We start from the raw sequence: 18045 nt of genomic DNA on the forward strand, positions 1-18045 counted from the left end.
CTTTAGTTCTTCTAGATCCTTGTTAAACATTCCTTGTACTTTCTCCATTCTATTTACAAGATTAGGATCATCTTTACTATCACTACTCTGAATTCTTTTTCAGGTAGACTGCCTATTTCCTCTTCATTTGTTTGGTCTGGTAGGTTTTTACTTTGCTCCTTCATCTGCTGCATATTTCTCTGTCTTCTCATTTTGCTTAACTTACTGTGTTTGAGGCTCCTTTCTGCAGGCTGCAGGTTTGTAGTTCCCATTGTTTTTGATGTCTGCCCCCAGTGGGTAAGGTTAGTTCAGTGGGTGGTGTTGGCTTCATGGTGGAGGGGACTGGTGCCTGTGTTCTGGTGGATGAGGCTGGATCTTGTGTTTCTGGTGGGCAGGACCACATCTGGTGCTGTGTTTTGGGGTGTCTGTGACCTTATTATTATTTTAGCCAGCCTCTCTGCTAATGTGTGGGGTTGTGTTCCTGTCTTACTAGTTGTGTGGCATGGAGTGTCCAGCACTGGAGTCTTCTGGTTGTTGAGTGGAATTGGCACTTAGCATTGAGATGGTGATCTCTGGGAGAGCTCTCACCAATTGATTTTACGTGGGGCTGGGAGGTCTCCGGTGGTCCAATGTCCTGAACTCGGCTCTCCCACCTCAGAGGCTCAGGCCTGACACCCAGCCAGAGCACCAAGACCCTGTCAGCCATGACCAGGTACTTGGGGATTTTCTTGCCTTTTGGGAAACCTGATGTCTTCTGCCAGCATTCAGTAGGTGTTCTGTAGGAGCTGTTGCACATGTAGATGTAATTTTTATTTATTTGTGGGGAAGAAGCTGATCTCCATGTCTTACTCCTCCACCATCTTGAAGGTCCTCCCTCCTTCGTGTTTTGTCCCCTCATTTACTCTATCATGAGTATGCTACCTGCCCTGCTCCTGAAGACATCTGAGTTTGCAGCCCCCAGATGTCGACTGTCATGATGAAGGAAGTGGGCATTCATTCATTCTTGGTAGATCAGCTCATACAATGGCCAAGAGATGTGAGCCATGAATGTGTGTGATTGAAATAGGTATGTAATAGAAGGTGGTCTGTATGAAATAAGAGACTCTATTGGTAGAATTCTAATAGCTGAAAAGGGATAATTTCAGAAGGACTTGGTGATAGAGGCCCATAAGTAATGAGGTCAAAGAATTTAGATTTTCTCCATTAAGCATTTGTCTGTCACTCTAAGTTATTTTTTGAGAATTATTTGCATTACTTGAGACAAGGCACTTGACTTCTATATAATGGCTAAACTTGAATGAAGAGAGAGATATGAGCTCAAAACCTTCTCAGTAATCTAGGTAGGAGATAACAGTTTGGATAAACGTAGTAGTTCTGATGATGGAAAGATATAGAAAAGAGAACTGGCAGGTAAGAGAAAATGGGATTAGACAAGAATGATAAAGGAAAAAGAAGTTATGAGATTACTGTTTCCACAGACAGGAAAAGAATTGGAGAGAAATGGCAGAATATGGCATTCTGTTACAAAGGTGATGAAATCAGTCAAAGCTAGTTTTCACGTGAACACAGGGCAGCTCTCTGTCCTGCTCGCCAGTGTATTTCCTGCCTGCACAGTTACTCATGTCTCTAGCTACTTAACCATGCAGCTTGTCAAGAAAAGAACAGGCAGCTGCATGGGGTCTTCTGTATTTTATTCATTACAGCTTTTATTTGTTGTTTTAATGTATTTAATTTACTAAATTATTACAGATGTTTTGTATTACAATGCTAACAAGAAAAATATGAAAAGATGCCCAACTTCTTTTAAGTCTGGTAGAAGTGGAAACATTTTTCCTTCTGCCCGTTCAAGTTTCAGTTGATCCTTTTTGAAAATGCTGACTTAAAATGGATGGGCCATACTCATTTTAAATAGAGAGACAGGGGAACAGATTTTTAGTGACATTTTAAAGAAATCATTATGTCTTCTGCTTTGAGAAGGTTTGAGACTTTGAGAATTTGGAAATCTCACAAAGATCATCACGAAGTGCACTACTATTCTTTTCTAGTATCTTTACTATTATTTGAAAATAATATATATACCTACATATATAAGTAGATATATATATAGGAAATGCTGATAGCATGCCAGCATTATATGGTGTTAGTATTTGTCAAGTTTGTGAAAATCTTAGAACCAGATTTTGCGGATGGCTTTTGTGGGAAATATACTTCATGTGGAACAAAGGGAAATCGTCTCCCCAAGAACTGTATTTATGTGTGATTCATATATGTGGATTAAACCACTTAGGAAAAAACTCAACAAAGAAAAGAAACTTTCCCTCCAGGCTTTATGATTTATCTGAGTTAAATTTGTCACTGTTAAGACAGATAAAGAAGGCTCACTTAAGGTTGTACTCTCCACACCCTGGGTTGCATTAAAACTTATGATACAGCCACAGGTAACTATGTTAGACTTTCTCTGAACTCGTTCTCTAATTGGAGCCCTGTCACTGTAGAAAGCAGTTGAAATTTAATTAAGGGGTAGGAAACTCCCATCTAATTTTGTCCCTGAGCTGCTCTGTGGGTTGTCTCTCAGAACTTCAATAGCTGGTGAGTGAAGGTTTTGGCGCAGATGCTAACTAAACCCTACCACGGTGAGGCACTTCCCAATCACGATATAGCACAATGGCTTCTTTCTAGGCAGGCTAACTCTCCATCTACATGGACGCATTGTGTTCAGCTGTCAGGCTCCTGCTTGCTTTGATGCAGTTTAAAAACATTTTTTTTTAATTTTATAGAAGTATAGTTGATTTACAATGTTTTGTTAATTTCTGTTGTACAGCAAAGTGACTTAGTTATGAATATATATATATTCTGTTTCATATTCTTTTCCATTATGGTTTATCACAGGTTATTGAATATAGTTTCCTGTGCTAGACAGTAGGACCTTGTTGTTTATCCATCCTATATATACTAGTTTGTTGATGCAGTTTTTAAGGGCACCTTCAAATAAGGGCCAAATTTAATCATGATAAAAGTATTTAAACAAACAACTCAATTTTTCTTTCTTCTATTCCAGTTGTAAATTTCCTAGTTATTTTTGATACTAAATACTCCCCAAATAATCAACTCATCTGAACCTAGTAGAGAAAGCTGAAATGCAATTAAGCAAATACATGTAAAGAAAGATCTTCACAAAGGGGAAAAGTTAGGATATTATCAAAATGCTGCTTCAACAAAAACAGACTTTCCAAAGACACATTTATAAATTTCTTTAAGATTCATGCCAAGAGGATAGCAGAACTCCACTTCTTACATTAGCTCCTTGGAGTAGGCCCAATGTGCTGTCTTAGACAGGATTGTATCTTCCCACCAGAATGGATTTCTTCAACCACTCTCCAATGCATGACAAGGATCCTTAACCACCTGATTCGCTTAGATTATATAGAACATACTGGACATTTAGAAATCCTAAATATGCATCTGCAGGGCAATGTACTATATAAATATACCTACTGGGCAATGCCTCTAGCAATAATAAAAATATGGTGTTCATCTTTTTATTATGTGAAAAACTTAATTGCCAATGAATAATTTCTACTTTATCATATGATCTAATCTATACATGACTACTTGCAAGTTGAACTGGACTAAATTTTTGGGATGGCTAAAATCCTGAAGTTTCAATTTGAGGTGATAAAATCATGCAGTGGGCAAAGCCTGGGTCTCAGACCGAGCATGTCAGGATGACCCCTTAGGGATAAAACAAAGATTCTGAGTGTTGCTCTTGTTTGCTTGCCTTCATTAATATGTGGGCTTAAGGATATCAAAGGAAGCAGTGGAAAAATGTGGTGTATTACCTCTAACATATAAAGAGAATTCAGACTACTGAAAGATTTTTTGGGTACCAGTGCTGAACTCCTTTAACTGTTTCATTCTTTGGGGAATATAAGGATGGGGAAGTTGGACTGGGAATCATTTTGACCAGATTGCCTGTGGACACTAGAGCTTCATGGTGTGCTGACCTAAGTGACTTGTACTACCCATGGATGTTCAGTTATTTCACTGGAAATTATATTTGCATACGGAGGAGACATAAGTAGTAAACATCCCCAAATCATCAATTCTGACCTTTCTAACACTACTGATACTCCTAAAAAACTGGAAGCTTTACTTCAAGTGCATAAACATTGGAATAATTCCGTGAATTTTTCACTCTTCTTCCAAATATGTTGTTTTGAGTAAATACAGCTTAAGAATCTTTTTGACATATTGTTACCATGTTACCACGTGCTGTAAATGCAATAGACGGGTTAAAGACCAAGTCTTAACCACAGTCATGTATTTCCTTTGTTTTATATATTTAGGTCAGATGCTAAACATGGCTTTAACATATTTTCTTTGTGGTTTAATTTCCTTTGTGATTATTTCTTTTATTTAATGAGAGTGTAAAAATGTCCCAAGGACTAAAAACAAATTGCAGCTTATTTTTAAAATAGGCATTAAGAGGTACTCTGTTATTTTGCCTACGGGTCAAGATTAAACTTTCAGGATCATTTCAGGTTAAAAATGCAACAGTGAAACATTTACATTTTCTTAACAAAACATAGGGGACTATATTCACGTGGCATTCTTGTGCACTCTCTTGGGCCCAGGTCTTACAACAAACAAGGAATGAGAAAACGTGGGCTCCACAGTGACTCTCAGTGTGTCTCTGGTCCGCGCCTCCCTAGGGATGCCCTGGAGGCGCCTGCTTGCAGCACCACCTCCAGCTCAGAATGACTCCCGGGAGATGAGGAGGGATTCCTGGACATACAGGAAGGAAAGTCAAGCTAAATCATCAGGGTAGCACCCCAGGACCACCGTGAACTTCACAGCAGTGCAAAGAGTGATGTGTATCCATCTCCTAAGTGTTAAAGCTGCAAAGGGGTTTTTCATTTCAAATTTACTCTCCAGCCTATTAATGTACGTTTGCTTCTGGCACTTGATTCAGTTTATACCCTGATAGTGAACAGGTCTGTTTTAATGGCATGTGTAATTCTCATTTCTCAGTAAAGGTGTTGAAATAGTTGCTTCTTAAAAAGTTCAGGAGGATTTTTTGTTTTTGCTTTTGTTTTTGTTTCAGACATTTACTTACCTGCTTGTTTAGTGAGTAGCAGAAATATATTTTCTTATACGTGGGCCTTTATGGACATAATGTATTCATCAAATCCTGAAATGCATCCCTAATAGAATATCCTTTGATATTATCCAGGACTTAATATATTTAACACCTGGTTAAATTTAGAGGTCTTTTGAACTAAATGAAATCACTGAAAATCTAACAGTTACCAGACAGCTGTTAATAGTTTTAACAACTTCTTGCAGTTGCCCAGAGGGAGGAAAATGTAGTCTATTTCAGGTCCTTATATAAAATAGTGAATTACAATGGGAACAATAGTTTAACTTTAATAAAGGGGAGACCTGTTGGTTTTAATAGGACTAGTATTTCAGTTAGTTAAAAAATCAAATATCATCACTTTCTTTGGACTTAGAATCCTCTAAGAAATAGAGCCATCAAAAAATTAGTGATGGTTTTCTTCCTATTCTTATTCTCATTATGGGTGTAGAATATATTTTGAAATGATACAGAAAAGTGTTTTTCTAAGTCTACTTATTATTTGAATAACAAAGTGAAATTTTCCTAAAATGCACTGAAAGTTAATATTATCTTAAACTAGTGGCAAAATAAACAAATACAGACAATTTTAAACAGTCTCTGTCTTCTTCTAGGAAGACATAGGATATTTAAGAAAAGGAAGACAATTATTAAATGGATATTATTCTAAAAATACAAAAATATCAAAATCAGACAGAAAGATGATTTTTATTTTAATATTAATGAAACTTTCCTAAATTCTTTTTTTCTTCACCAAAGAAAGGTATATATAATCCACTAAGCCACTTACCTAATTTGTGAAGATGTGTTTTATTATGTGAACAAATAATTGCATATAAACATGATTATGCAGATTCAATTCAGAGTGTTTAAGACTAACCGTGCTGACTTTAATAAAAATATTTCTCTAAAAAATTGTTATTAGCTAACTTTTTTTCATGAAACATGTGTTTCCACTACTTCCAAAGATCTGGTAATCGTTCATGCAAATGAAAAAAAAAGTGTATGTTTTCCATACATACATAAGTTGTTCCACAAACATCTGGTAACGAAACTTTGAAAGCTGCTAGATTCCGAGCCAGTCCAGGTGTTCACTACAACATCGCTAGAACTCAGCAATTGCCTGCAGTAATTTGTTGCAACTCGTATTGGCATTTTTATGGTTATGATGAGGCAAAGGGTGATGACATCATGTACTAATGTTACGAAGGTGCTGTGAATTCAGTGTGAAAATTCCATACTGAAATTGACTACATTGGTGGCCATCACATTTTGCCAACTGAAACATCTGGGCACAAGTTAGTAGTGGCACACCTTGTAAATAACTTAATTGAAATTAATTGCCAGGAGTTTGCAGCACCCCACGTAGTTTATAAGTACCGTTTCTTTTTCTTTTGCAATGTTTTGGACTTAAGAATCTTGTGTTCTCAGATTCTGTTGTAGCAGCTTGTGATGAAAGTGAAAAGTGTAGAAAATATATAAATAAGTAGCAGGACAACAAGGAAATAAAAACATTATTTATATATAAGGAAGAAAACATTGCTATCTCCTATATCTACTTTCTTGAATAAAATATTTTCCTCACAGAAATAGTTTTAAAATTAATGTACCTAAAGCAGTTTAACAAAAGAGGATAGATGAATAATTAGATATGGGTCTCTATTTATCCAGAAAGAAATATCTAGTATTCAGCCCATGTTGTAAATATCAAGTGTTTATTGTGTTGATAAAAATATTTGAGATTATTGTAGACTATGAAACCACATATTTGAAAAGATTAAGGGGATGTTCTGTGTAAAAAATGAGGAGACTGAACAGGAAATATGGGTCCTATTTTTGCTGTACACATTCTAAATCATTTAGAATAATTTTCTAAATTATTCATAGCTTCATGCATCATAAACAGGGAAAGGTAACCAAAAAATTACAAGGATGCTGTAGTCAACAAATTTTAATGTCAATTCCTTGCTTCTTTCCTCCTTGAATAACTTTACCTTTGAATTTTTGCCGTTTAAGAAAAGTTTTGCCAATGTAGAAATGTTTAAAGATATTAAATGTTGGTAGTTTAAAACTGACATGAAAATCCAGTTAATAAAGTTTGTATTTGCCTTGAAAGTACCACAACTTACTTTTACATATAGCAGTATAAACTCCCATAATGTGCTCAATATTTCAAAACTTTTATAAAATCTCTGTTTTTAAAAATAACTGTGATTTTGTTCTGTATGTTCAATATGAAGATGCACCCATATACCTAGCTTGTTTTAGAGTTTAAATCAGGGAAGAAGTTTTTCTAACTAGTATGATTCTTTTTATTATATTAAGAAACTTGTGCAACTCATATATTCTTTTTTTTGGGGGGGGGGGCTTGATTACCAAGAAGGTTAAAGCTAATTTTTTTGTTAAATTGGTAGTTATCCTGAGTTCAGGCTTTCTGGTTCAACCAAATTTCTTTTCTTGCCCTTTCTCCTTCTATATTTCTTGACTTTTGTGCTTTTATACTTGCTTCAATAATCAGTTATATCTGTGTTTTCTGTGCAAATTAAAGTAGATAAGATTAAAATAATAAATACTTTAGAATATCTATGACTATCAGTTGGTATTCTTTCATATAAAATATTTGCAATTTGAAAAGTCCTAGAGCTATGGGGTATTTCATATCTGAATTTTTTTCTCCTTATAGCTCACTATAACAAAAATCATACTTTATAACAACAGTGTCCTGCTTTGTTTTTGATAACAGAAGCCCCTATGTACACAAATGAGCTTTTGATATAGGAACACAACCTAGCTATTACAATAAAGGATTTGAATTTTTTTCCTGAACTGAAAAAAAAGAATGTATCTTTATACTCATTCATGAAAGTAATCTTGGTGCTTTGTCGTAATGGACATACAGTTCAGGCAAAGTGAGTTAAATGCACTACCCAAATGTAAGAAAGGATTCCATTTAATCTTTGCTTTTGTTAGAAACAAGCGTGGAGAGTATGGGCAAAGAAGCAGCTTTAACTTATGGTTTTAATCTTAAGTGTTTGAATCCCTGTAAGTTTCCTTGAGGTTAATATTTTAATGGTATCAGATCAAATTAAATAAAAAATATATGGAAGGAATGGCAGGCAATTAACAGAGCCATATGAAATCAATGATAGTTGCTTTTTAATCAGATATCCCCTCAGCTGTTTTTCACTACAAACAAATGTATTTTACAATACAAATATATAAATGTTTGGAGTTATAGATAGAGCTATATGATTTTAGGATATATCTTTATGATTTAAGGAATAAAATAAGTCTTAACAGCAGCTACATTTAGTAAAGCTATAAAAGAGCCTGAAGTAGAAAAATGAGTCCGGGATTTTGCTAACGAGTTGTAGAATTGAGAGACTTTTTGAGAAGGTTGTTAAGACACAGTCTTGAGCAGAGCTAGAAATAATGAACAGGACGTGATACAAACACTGAAGGAAGAGGCAAGCTTAAAATATCTCAACTAGAAATAAATGAATAGTTTTAATTCTTTGAAAAAGCAATTTTTCCTGCCATACTCCTCCACTTTTTTTCATACGCTGTAGTAAGAGAATGATTTCAATCCAGAGCAGTTGCAATGGCCTTGAGAATGTCAAATAAAGTCTGGGGAGTAGAAGGGTGAGAAGCATGACAACAGATTGTGAAGGCTTATTCTTTCAATCAATTAATTTAGTAGCACCTATGATGCTTCAGGCCCTCTGCCAGGGTCTGGGGATGTGGAGGCCAATAAGACTACTGCCTTATCCTATAATTTATATTCATAATAACTAGCCTGAATTATTGAAAAATGTTACATTAGATTAGTTACATTTTATTTTAAAATATAGGGAAGTACAGAGACAACATACCTGATTTATGGTGTGTTGGATGTCAAGATGATGTTAATATTGGTGGAAATGAGGGATGGGTAGAGAAAAGAAGGGAACACAAAAGAGGCCTTTGAGATTCTGCTAGTTTGTCTCTTGACCTGCATGTTGGTTACACGCATATGTTCACTTTGTGAATATTCACTGAGCTATAATCTTATGATTTGTACACTGTCCTGAATTTATACCTTAGTAAAATTTACATAAAATTGAACAGGAAAAAAGATAGGGAACTGTTGAATACGTATTTAAAAGCTATGTCTTCCTTTCCTTTTTCAAACAAGCTTCCTCAGCTTTTTGTTACTATTCAATCTGCTACAACATCTCATAGTCTCCACACAACATTTCCAAGATCTAGCTCTACAACACTACCAATGACAGGATCACCATCTCTCAGGGCCCTCTTCAATCTTTTTTTTTTTTTTTTTTTTTTTTTTTTTTTTTTGCGGTACACAGGCCTCTCACTGTTGTGGCCTCTCCCCTTGCGGAGCACAGGCTCCGGACGCGCAGGCTCAGCGGCCATGGCTCACGGGCCCAGCCGCCCCGCGGCATGTGGGACCCTCCCGGACTGGGGCACGAACCCGTGTCCCCTACATCAACAGGAGGACTCTCAACCACTGCACCACCAGGGAAGCCCCCTCTTCAATCTTTACCTTCTGTAATGGCTCTAGTCCCTTGATTCTTTGACCATTCTTTTTAAAACCTTTTTTCTTTTATTTATTTATCTATTTATTTATTTATTTATTTATTTATTTATTTATTTATTGTCACGCCACATGGCCTGTAGGATCTTAGTTCCCCAACCAGGGATCAAACCCAGGCCCTTGGCAGTGAAAGCACGGAGTCCTGACCACTGGACCGCCAGGGAATTCCCTCTTTAACCGTTCTTTACTTTAAAATTTTTCTCTAAGTTAGGATAGCTTAAAAAATTATTTTTTTCTCCTATTATGGTTTTTGTGACACTACACTCCCCTGGTTCTAATCTTATTACTGAGTTGTTCCTTCTCAGCCCCCTTCACTAGATTTTCTTCTAAGCATTCCTTAAATATTGATGTCCTTCTGTTTTCTATCTTCAACCTTTTCTCCTTGCTATACCTTCTTCTTGGGGAATCTGATTCAGAGTTGTTTTTTAAATTACAGTCTATTAATAATGCTCAAATCCATATCTCCACCTTCAAAAACTTGAGATCCAGCTCCATTTTTTAAATTGTCTACTTGGCATTTACACTTGTTTTTCCCCTAAATATTCCCAACTCAGTAAATTCCAAACTGAAATTATTGTCTTAACTCTAGAAGTCTGATTTTCCCCCTTTATTTCCTGTCTCAGTTAGCAATCCTTAACCCAGCCATCCAAGGTAGTATTTCTGAATAATTCTCTATTCTGTCCTTTCTCTCTCTCAATTCCCACATGAATAAACCACCATGTTTGTTATTAGTATCAATTAAATATTTCTCAGATTGACCCTCTCTTCTCAATTCCATTGAAATAGGTATGGTGTGTACCCTCATTATCTTTTTTCCCCCAGAGTATTTTTATATCCTCCTAAGTAGTTCCCCTGTCTGAGATGTGAGCATCTCTCTTACCTGTTTTTCACATTGCTGCTGGAGTCATCCCACTGCTATCACTGGTATATATAGCACCATTCAAAGGGCATTCTCTGCTTACATGGAAATATGGGCACAACATCTAACTCCTCTTATAATATCTTCCTTTTAAGATGCAAAATGTTTAATCACAGTATCAGCACTGGTATCTATGAAGGAATACCATTCACCTGTCATAAAATTCCAAGGATTTCTATTGGTTATAATATAAGTGGAGCCATATGGAAGAAAATGACATTTCATCTGCATTTTAAATAAAATTCAAGAGAACCTAATATCTATAAAATAACAGAGGAAAGATCAGAGAGCAAGTCTATAAATTGAGACAAAGGGAGGTAATCTCTAAAAAAAAGGACCAAACTTTAAAGTGATTGAATTAGAAAAGAGAAAATTTAATAAATCTACAATTCAACAGTTTTTCTGTCTCCATAAGAAAAGAAGCAACATTGCAGAAAATAAAATTAGTATTTAGAGAAAAAGGATAGAAAGACAAAGCCGTGGAAGAGAAGATGATACATCTATGTTTTTTTCTGTTATAAACAAGAGAGGAGACCACTTTTGTATATAAATCTTTGCATGCTGTTTAATTCCATAATGAATTCTAATTTTGGAAATACTGGGTCATAAGGTATGCATTTAGAAAAATTCTAGAATGTGTTATGAAACTATCTTATTAAGTGATTAGATTTACTTTTACCAACAGTGACTGAAAAAACAAATTGCCTCATATCCAATCTCATATGACTTATAAACCTTTTAAAAATCTTTGTGTTGCTACACTGTTTTAAATTCTATTAACGATAACCCTTAATCTTAGAAAATATTTTATATTAGACCTCTCTTAAGAATGTTTTGACATTTGCATTGGGTTTGCATCAGTAATTCCAACAAATGTTTAAATTTATTTGTTTTTTTATACATTTGCTCTTTTTTTTTTTCAGCAACAATGTGCAGCACATGTGATCTTAGTTCCCGGATCGAACCAACATCGCCTGTATTGGAAGCGCGGAGTCTTAACCACTGGATGCCAGGGAAGTCCCCAAATGTTTAAATTTACTCATTGCAGAACTGCCGTTGATGCTCCTCTTGATTCTTTTTTATTATCATTTCTCCTCTCTTTTGTTGTTTGTGTTATCTCTTTTGTTGTTTATTTTGAGGCATTTCCCATTGGCTAGAGGCTTATCTTTGAAAATTTTTTCTTTAAGAATATTTGGGTGGTATTCTTTCTGAGCCTTTGCATATATGAGAATGTCTTTCTGTTGATTCATATGTAACGAACAATTTAGCTGAGTTTAGAACTTTTGGGTAAAAAACCTTTCTCTCAGAAGGATACTTTGTTTTCTTTCTTTTAAATTTATATTCAAGCCCAAGGCCAATATGATTTTTACTGCTTTAAGGGTAATCTCTGTTAATTGGCTGCCATGTTGTAGAATATTTTTTGCCTTTGAAATTTTAAATTTTCACCCTAATATGTCTAAGTATTAGTACTTTTATATTAATTTGTCCCAATTCAGTTATTAAACTATTTCCATTACAAATGTATGTTTCTTTAGCTTTAGAAAGTTTATTTTTTTCTATTGGTTAAATTGAGAAGAGCACAGATCAATATTTACTCATAAAATTGGGGGAAAATGGGGATTAAAAAAGGTATTGGACCCAGAAGTGTTTGTGAGTTATTTCTAACTATCAAACAATAGGTAATTCCCATATTTAAATTCTTTCAGAATACAGAAAAAGATGACAACCTTCCCAATTCATTTTATAAAGCAAATATAATCTCAGTAGCAAAATAGGACAAAGATACCACAATACAACTGCAGAACTCTCTCATAAATATAACACAATATCCCAGCTAAATAAAAGTTTTAAATTAAATTTGACAGTATATTAAAAAACATACCATGATGAGGTAGGTTTTATTTCAAACATGGTTTACTATTAGAAAACCCAATAATATAATTCATCACATTAAAAAAACCTATATGCTCTTTACAGTAATGCTCATCTTCATAAATTGGACGGTTCACCTGGCATCACTTCTCTATCCTTTTATTGAGGAGCAGAAGCCATGGGCTACCACTCCTAGTCAGAATTTGCCAGTAAAAAGCACTGACATGAGATTTATAGGGTTGAAGAGAAAGAGAGGCCATTATTCTCTGAGGCAGTTGCAAACATGGGATTCATAGTGGCTTTCACCAGAGTTCTTGTGAACCACCTACTGTCATGTTTCAGGCTGAGATCTTCAGATTTGAACTTCCTGACCTTTGTTCTCTGGTTCTTCCAAGACATGTGTAAGCCAATAATTCCCACATTAAACTCTTTGTACCTGGATTACTTGAAATGCCAATCCCTGATTGATACAATACAGAAATTATATTTGATAAACTTCAAAATCCAATCCTTAACAAAAAAATAAAGCTATACAAGTCTAAGAATAAATACTTTTAAAGCATGATAATTTTTTATTCCACTGTGTTCTAGCATGTCTAATGATGAAACATTAGAGACATTCCAGCAAAAATCAGAAACAGTACATGATGCCTGCTAACACCACTGTTATTTATTGACATATTTCTATGATGTTTAGTCCATGCACAACAAGGTGTAGTTCCAGGATAGGATAAGAACAGAATATTCATTATTGTCAGATGTGATTTTTTTTTTGCTCTGCAAAACTCAAATGAATTAAAGTTAAAATCAGAAGAAATTTGTGGATTTTTTTCCATGCCAACAATAATAATCTGTATCCAGTAAGGAAAGATGGTGAGAAAATTTTACAATCATTTTATATACCAAACTTAACAATAATATGTAGGAAATGCTTAAAGAAATCAATAGAACTTTTCTTAGACAAATTTTGAACAAATGAATGGATATACCTCATTCTTGGATGTCGAAGATTCAATATTATGAAAATATCCAGTCCCTTCAAATTAATTTACACACTTGATATAATTTAAATAAAATTCTAATGAAAGTGTTTTTAAAACTTGGTAAAATTCTTGTAGAGCTTTCTTGAAAAAAATCATGAGCAAGATTAATTAAATTATTTATGAGAGAACAATATATAGATAATTCACCTACTAAACATTAAAGCAAATTATAAAATTACAATAATTAAAAATGTGATATGGTGCCATATCACCATAGATAAAGCTCAATAGAAATAGATGATCTTATTTGCAAAGCAGAAAGAGAGATACAGACGTAGAGAACAAAGGTATGGCCAACAAGGGGGGAAAGGGGTGGTGGTGGGATGATTTGGGAGATTGGGATTGACATATATACACTATTGATACTGTGTAGAAAATAGATAACTAATGAGAAACTACCGTATAGCTCAGCGAACTCTACTCAGTTCTCTGTGGTGACCTAAGTGGGAAGGAAATCCAAAAAAGAGGCGATATATGTATACGTATAGTTGATTCACTTTGCTGTACAGTAGAAAGTAACACAACATTGTAAAGCAACTATATTCCAATAAAAATTAATTTTAAAAAGGACAAAAAATAAATAGAATAAAAATACATTAAAAAAATCTAGTACACATGGAATAATAACAAAGTTGTGTTTTCAAATTTTTCTGCTGTCTCCTCTACTGGTTGTGTTTCAGTTTTTTAATAGATAACTCCAATCCTCACTCATCAATTTCTTGGTATTTGACATGATGAGTGCCTAGAATAAAATGTTCACAGTGGACACTTCAGGGGTAAAGGGGAAGATGGCGGAAGAGTAAGACGCGGAGATCACCTTCCTCCCCACAGATACACCAGAAATACATCTACACGTGGAACAACTCCTACAGAACACCTACTGAACGCTGGCAGAAGTCCTCGGACCTCCCAAAATGCAAGAAAGTCCCCACATACCTGGGTAGGGCAAAAGAAAAAGAATAAACAGAGACAAAAGGATAGGGACGGGACCTGCACCAGTGGGATGGAGCCGTGAAGGAGGAAAGGTTTCCACACACTAGGAAGCCCCTTCATGGGCGGAGACTGCGGGTGGTGGAGGGGGAAAGCTTTGGAGCCGCGGAGCAGAGCACAGCAACAGGGGTGCGGAAGGCAAAGTGGAGAGATTCCCGCACAGAGATCAGTGCTGACCAGCACTCACCAGCCTGAGAGGCTTGTCTGCTCGCTGGGAACTGAGGCTCGGGCTTCGGTCAGAGCGCAGGGAGAAGACTGGGGTGGCGGCGTGAACATAGCCTGCAGGGGGTTAGTGCACCACGGCTAGCCAGGAGGGAGTCCGGGGAAAAGCCTGGAAATGCCGAAGAGGCAAGAGACTTTTTCTTCCTCTTTGTTTCCTGGTTCGCGAGGACAGGGGATTAAGATCGCTGCTTAAAGGAGCTCCAGAGACGGGCGCGAGCCACGGCTAACAGCGTGGAGTCCAGAGACGGGCATGAGATGCTAAGGCTGCTGCTGCCGCCACCAAGAAGCCTGTGCGTGAGCACAGGTCACCATCCACAACCCCCTTCCGGGGAGCCTATGCAGCCCGCCACCGCCATGGTCCCGGGATCCAGGGACAACTCCCCTGAGAGAACACACGGGGCGCCTCAGGCTGGTGCAACGTCACGTCGGCCTCTGCCGCCACAGCTCGCCCTGCAATCCACGCCCTTCCCCGAAGCAGCTGCTCCTTTAACCCCGTCCTGTCTGAGTGAAGAACAGACGCCCTCCGGCGACCTACACACAGAGGAGGGGCCAAACCAAAGCTCAGCCGCGGGAGCTGTGAGAACAAAGAAGAGAAAGGGAAATCTCTCCCAGCAACCTCAGAAGCAGCGGATTAAAGCTCCACAATCAACTTGATGTACCTGCATCTGTGGAATACATGAATAGACAATGAATCATCTCAAATTGAGGAGGTGGACTTTGAGAGCAAGATGTATGATTTCTTCCCCTTTTCCCCTTTTTGTGAGTGTGTATGTGTATACTTCTGTGTGAGATTTTGTCTGTAGAGCTTTGCTTCCACCATTTGTCCTAGGGTTCTACCCGTCCGTTTTGTGTGTGTGTGTGTGTGTGTGTGTGTGTGTGTGTGTGTGTGTTTCTTTAAGAAACAAAATTTTTCTTAATAATTATTTTTTATTTTAATAACTTTATTTTATTCTATTTTATTTTATTTTATCTTCTTTCTTTCCTTCCTTCCTTCCTTCTTTCCTCCCTCCCTTCTTTCTTTTTCTTTCTTCCTTTTTCTTTCTTACTTTCTTCCTTACTTTCTTTCTTACTTTCTTTCTCTCTCTCTCTCTCTCTTTGTTTCCTTCTTTCTTTCTTGCTTTCTACTTTTTTTCCCTTTAATTCTGAACCATGTGGATGAAAGTCTCTTGGTGCTCCAGCCAGGAGTCAGTGCTGTGCCTCTGAGGTGGGAGAGCCAACTTCAGGACACTGGTCCACAAGAGACCTCCCAGCTCCACATAATATCAAACAGCGAAAATCTGCAAGAGATCTCCATCTCAACACCAGCATCCAGCTTCACTCAACGACCAGAAAGCTACAGTGCTGGACACTCTATGCCAAATAACTAGCAAGACAGGAACACAACACCACACATCAGCAGAGAGGCTGCCTAAAATCATAATAAGTCCACAGACATCCCAAAACACACCACCAGATGTGGACCTGCCCACCAGAGAGACAAGATCCAACCTCATCCACCAGAACACAGGCACTAGTCCCCTCCACCAGGAAGCCTACACAACCCACTGAACCAACTTTAGCCACTGGGGACAGGCACCAAAAACAATGGGAAGTATGAACCTGCAGTCTGCAAAAAGGAGACCCCAAACACAGTAAGATAAGCAAAATGAGAAGACAGAAAAACACACAGCAGATGAAGGACCAAGATAAAAACCCACCGGGCCTAAAAAATGAAGAGGAAATAGGCAGGCTACCTGAAAAATAATTCTAAATAGTGATAGTAAAGATGATCCAAAATCTTGGAAATACAATAGACAAAAATGCAAGAAACATTTAACAAGGACCTAGAAGAACTAAAGATGAAACAAGCAATGATGAACAACTCAAAAAATGAAATTAAAATACTCTAGAAGGGATCAAGAGCAGAATAACTGAGGCAGAAGAACGGATAAGTGACCTGGAAGATAAAATGGTGGAAATAACTATTGCAGAGCAGAATAAAGAAAAAGGAATGAAAAGAACTGAGGACAGGCTCAGGGACCTCTGGGACAAATTAAACGCACCAATATTCGAATTATAGGGGTTCCAGAAGAAGAAGAGAAAAAGAAAGGGACTGAGAAAATATTTGAAGAGATTATAGTTGAAAACTTCCCTAATATGGGAAAGGAAATAATTAATGAAGTCCCGGAAGCACAGAGAGTCCCATACAGAATAAATCCAAGGAGAAATACGCCAAGACACATATTAATCAAACTGTCAAAAATTAAATACAAAGAAAACATATTAAAAGCAGCAAGGGAAAAACAACAACTAACACACAAGGGAATTCCCATAAGGTTAACAGCTGATCTTTCAGCAGAAACTCTGCAAGCCAGAAGGGAGTGGCAGGACATATTTAAAGTGATGAAGGGGAAAAACCTACAGCCAAGATTACGGTATCCAGCAAGGATTTCATTCAGATTTGATGGAGAAATTAAAACCTTTACAGACAAGCACAAGCTGAGAGAGTTCAGCACCACCAAACCAGCTTTACAACAAATGTTAAAGGGACTTCTCTAGGCAAGAAACACAAGAGAAGGAAAAGACCTACAATAATGAACCCAAAACAATTAAGAAAATGGAAATAGGAACATACATATCGATAATTACCTTAAATGTAAATGGACTAAATGCTCCCACCAAAAGACACAGAGTGGCTGAATGGATACAAAAAAAAGACCCATATATGTGCTGTCAACAAGAGACCCACTTCACCTAGAGACACATACAGACTGAAAGTAACGGGATGGAGAAAGATATTCCATGCAAATGGAAACCAAAAGAAAGCTGGAGTAGCAATTCTCATGTCAGACAAAATAAACTTTCAAATAAAGACTATTAGAAGAGACAAAGAAGGACACTACATAATGATCAAGGGATCGATCCAAGAAGAAGATATAACAATTGTAAGTATTTATGCACCCAACATAGGAGCACCTCGATGCATAACGCAAATACTAACAGCCGTAAAAGGGGAAATCGACAGTAACATAATCATAGTAGGGGACTTTAACACCCCACTTTCACCACTGGACAGACCATCCAAAATGAAAATAAATAAGGAAACACAAGCTTTAAATGATACATTAAACAAGATGGACTTAATTGATATTTATAGGACATTCCATCCAAATAGAACAGAATACACATTTTTCTCAAGTGCTCACGGAACATTCTCCAGGATAGATCGTATCTTGGGTCACAAATCAAGCCTTGGTAAATTTAAGAAAATTGAAATTGTATCAAGTATCTTTTCTGACCACAATGCTAT

General features: G+C 36.6%; 1 long non-coding RNA gene across 2 annotated transcripts in view; it reads left to right on the top strand.

The window, feature by feature from the left end:
• Window positions 1–11650, top strand: part of LOC137202793 (uncharacterized) — a 37334-nt gene extending 25684 nt beyond the window's left edge. For both annotated transcript variants that reach the window (XR_010932788.1, XR_010932789.1), the window contains one exon: window positions 11553–11650. This is a non-coding gene — a long non-coding RNA (uncharacterized lncRNA). The remainder of the gene's footprint in view (window positions 1–11552) is intronic.
• Window positions 11651–18045: the final 6395 nt, after the last annotated feature.

Source organism: Pseudorca crassidens, chromosome 11, assembly GCF_039906515.1.
Source record: "Pseudorca crassidens isolate mPseCra1 chromosome 11, mPseCra1.hap1, whole genome shotgun sequence".
Lineage (NCBI taxonomy): Eukaryota > Metazoa > Chordata > Mammalia > Artiodactyla > Delphinidae > Pseudorca > Pseudorca crassidens.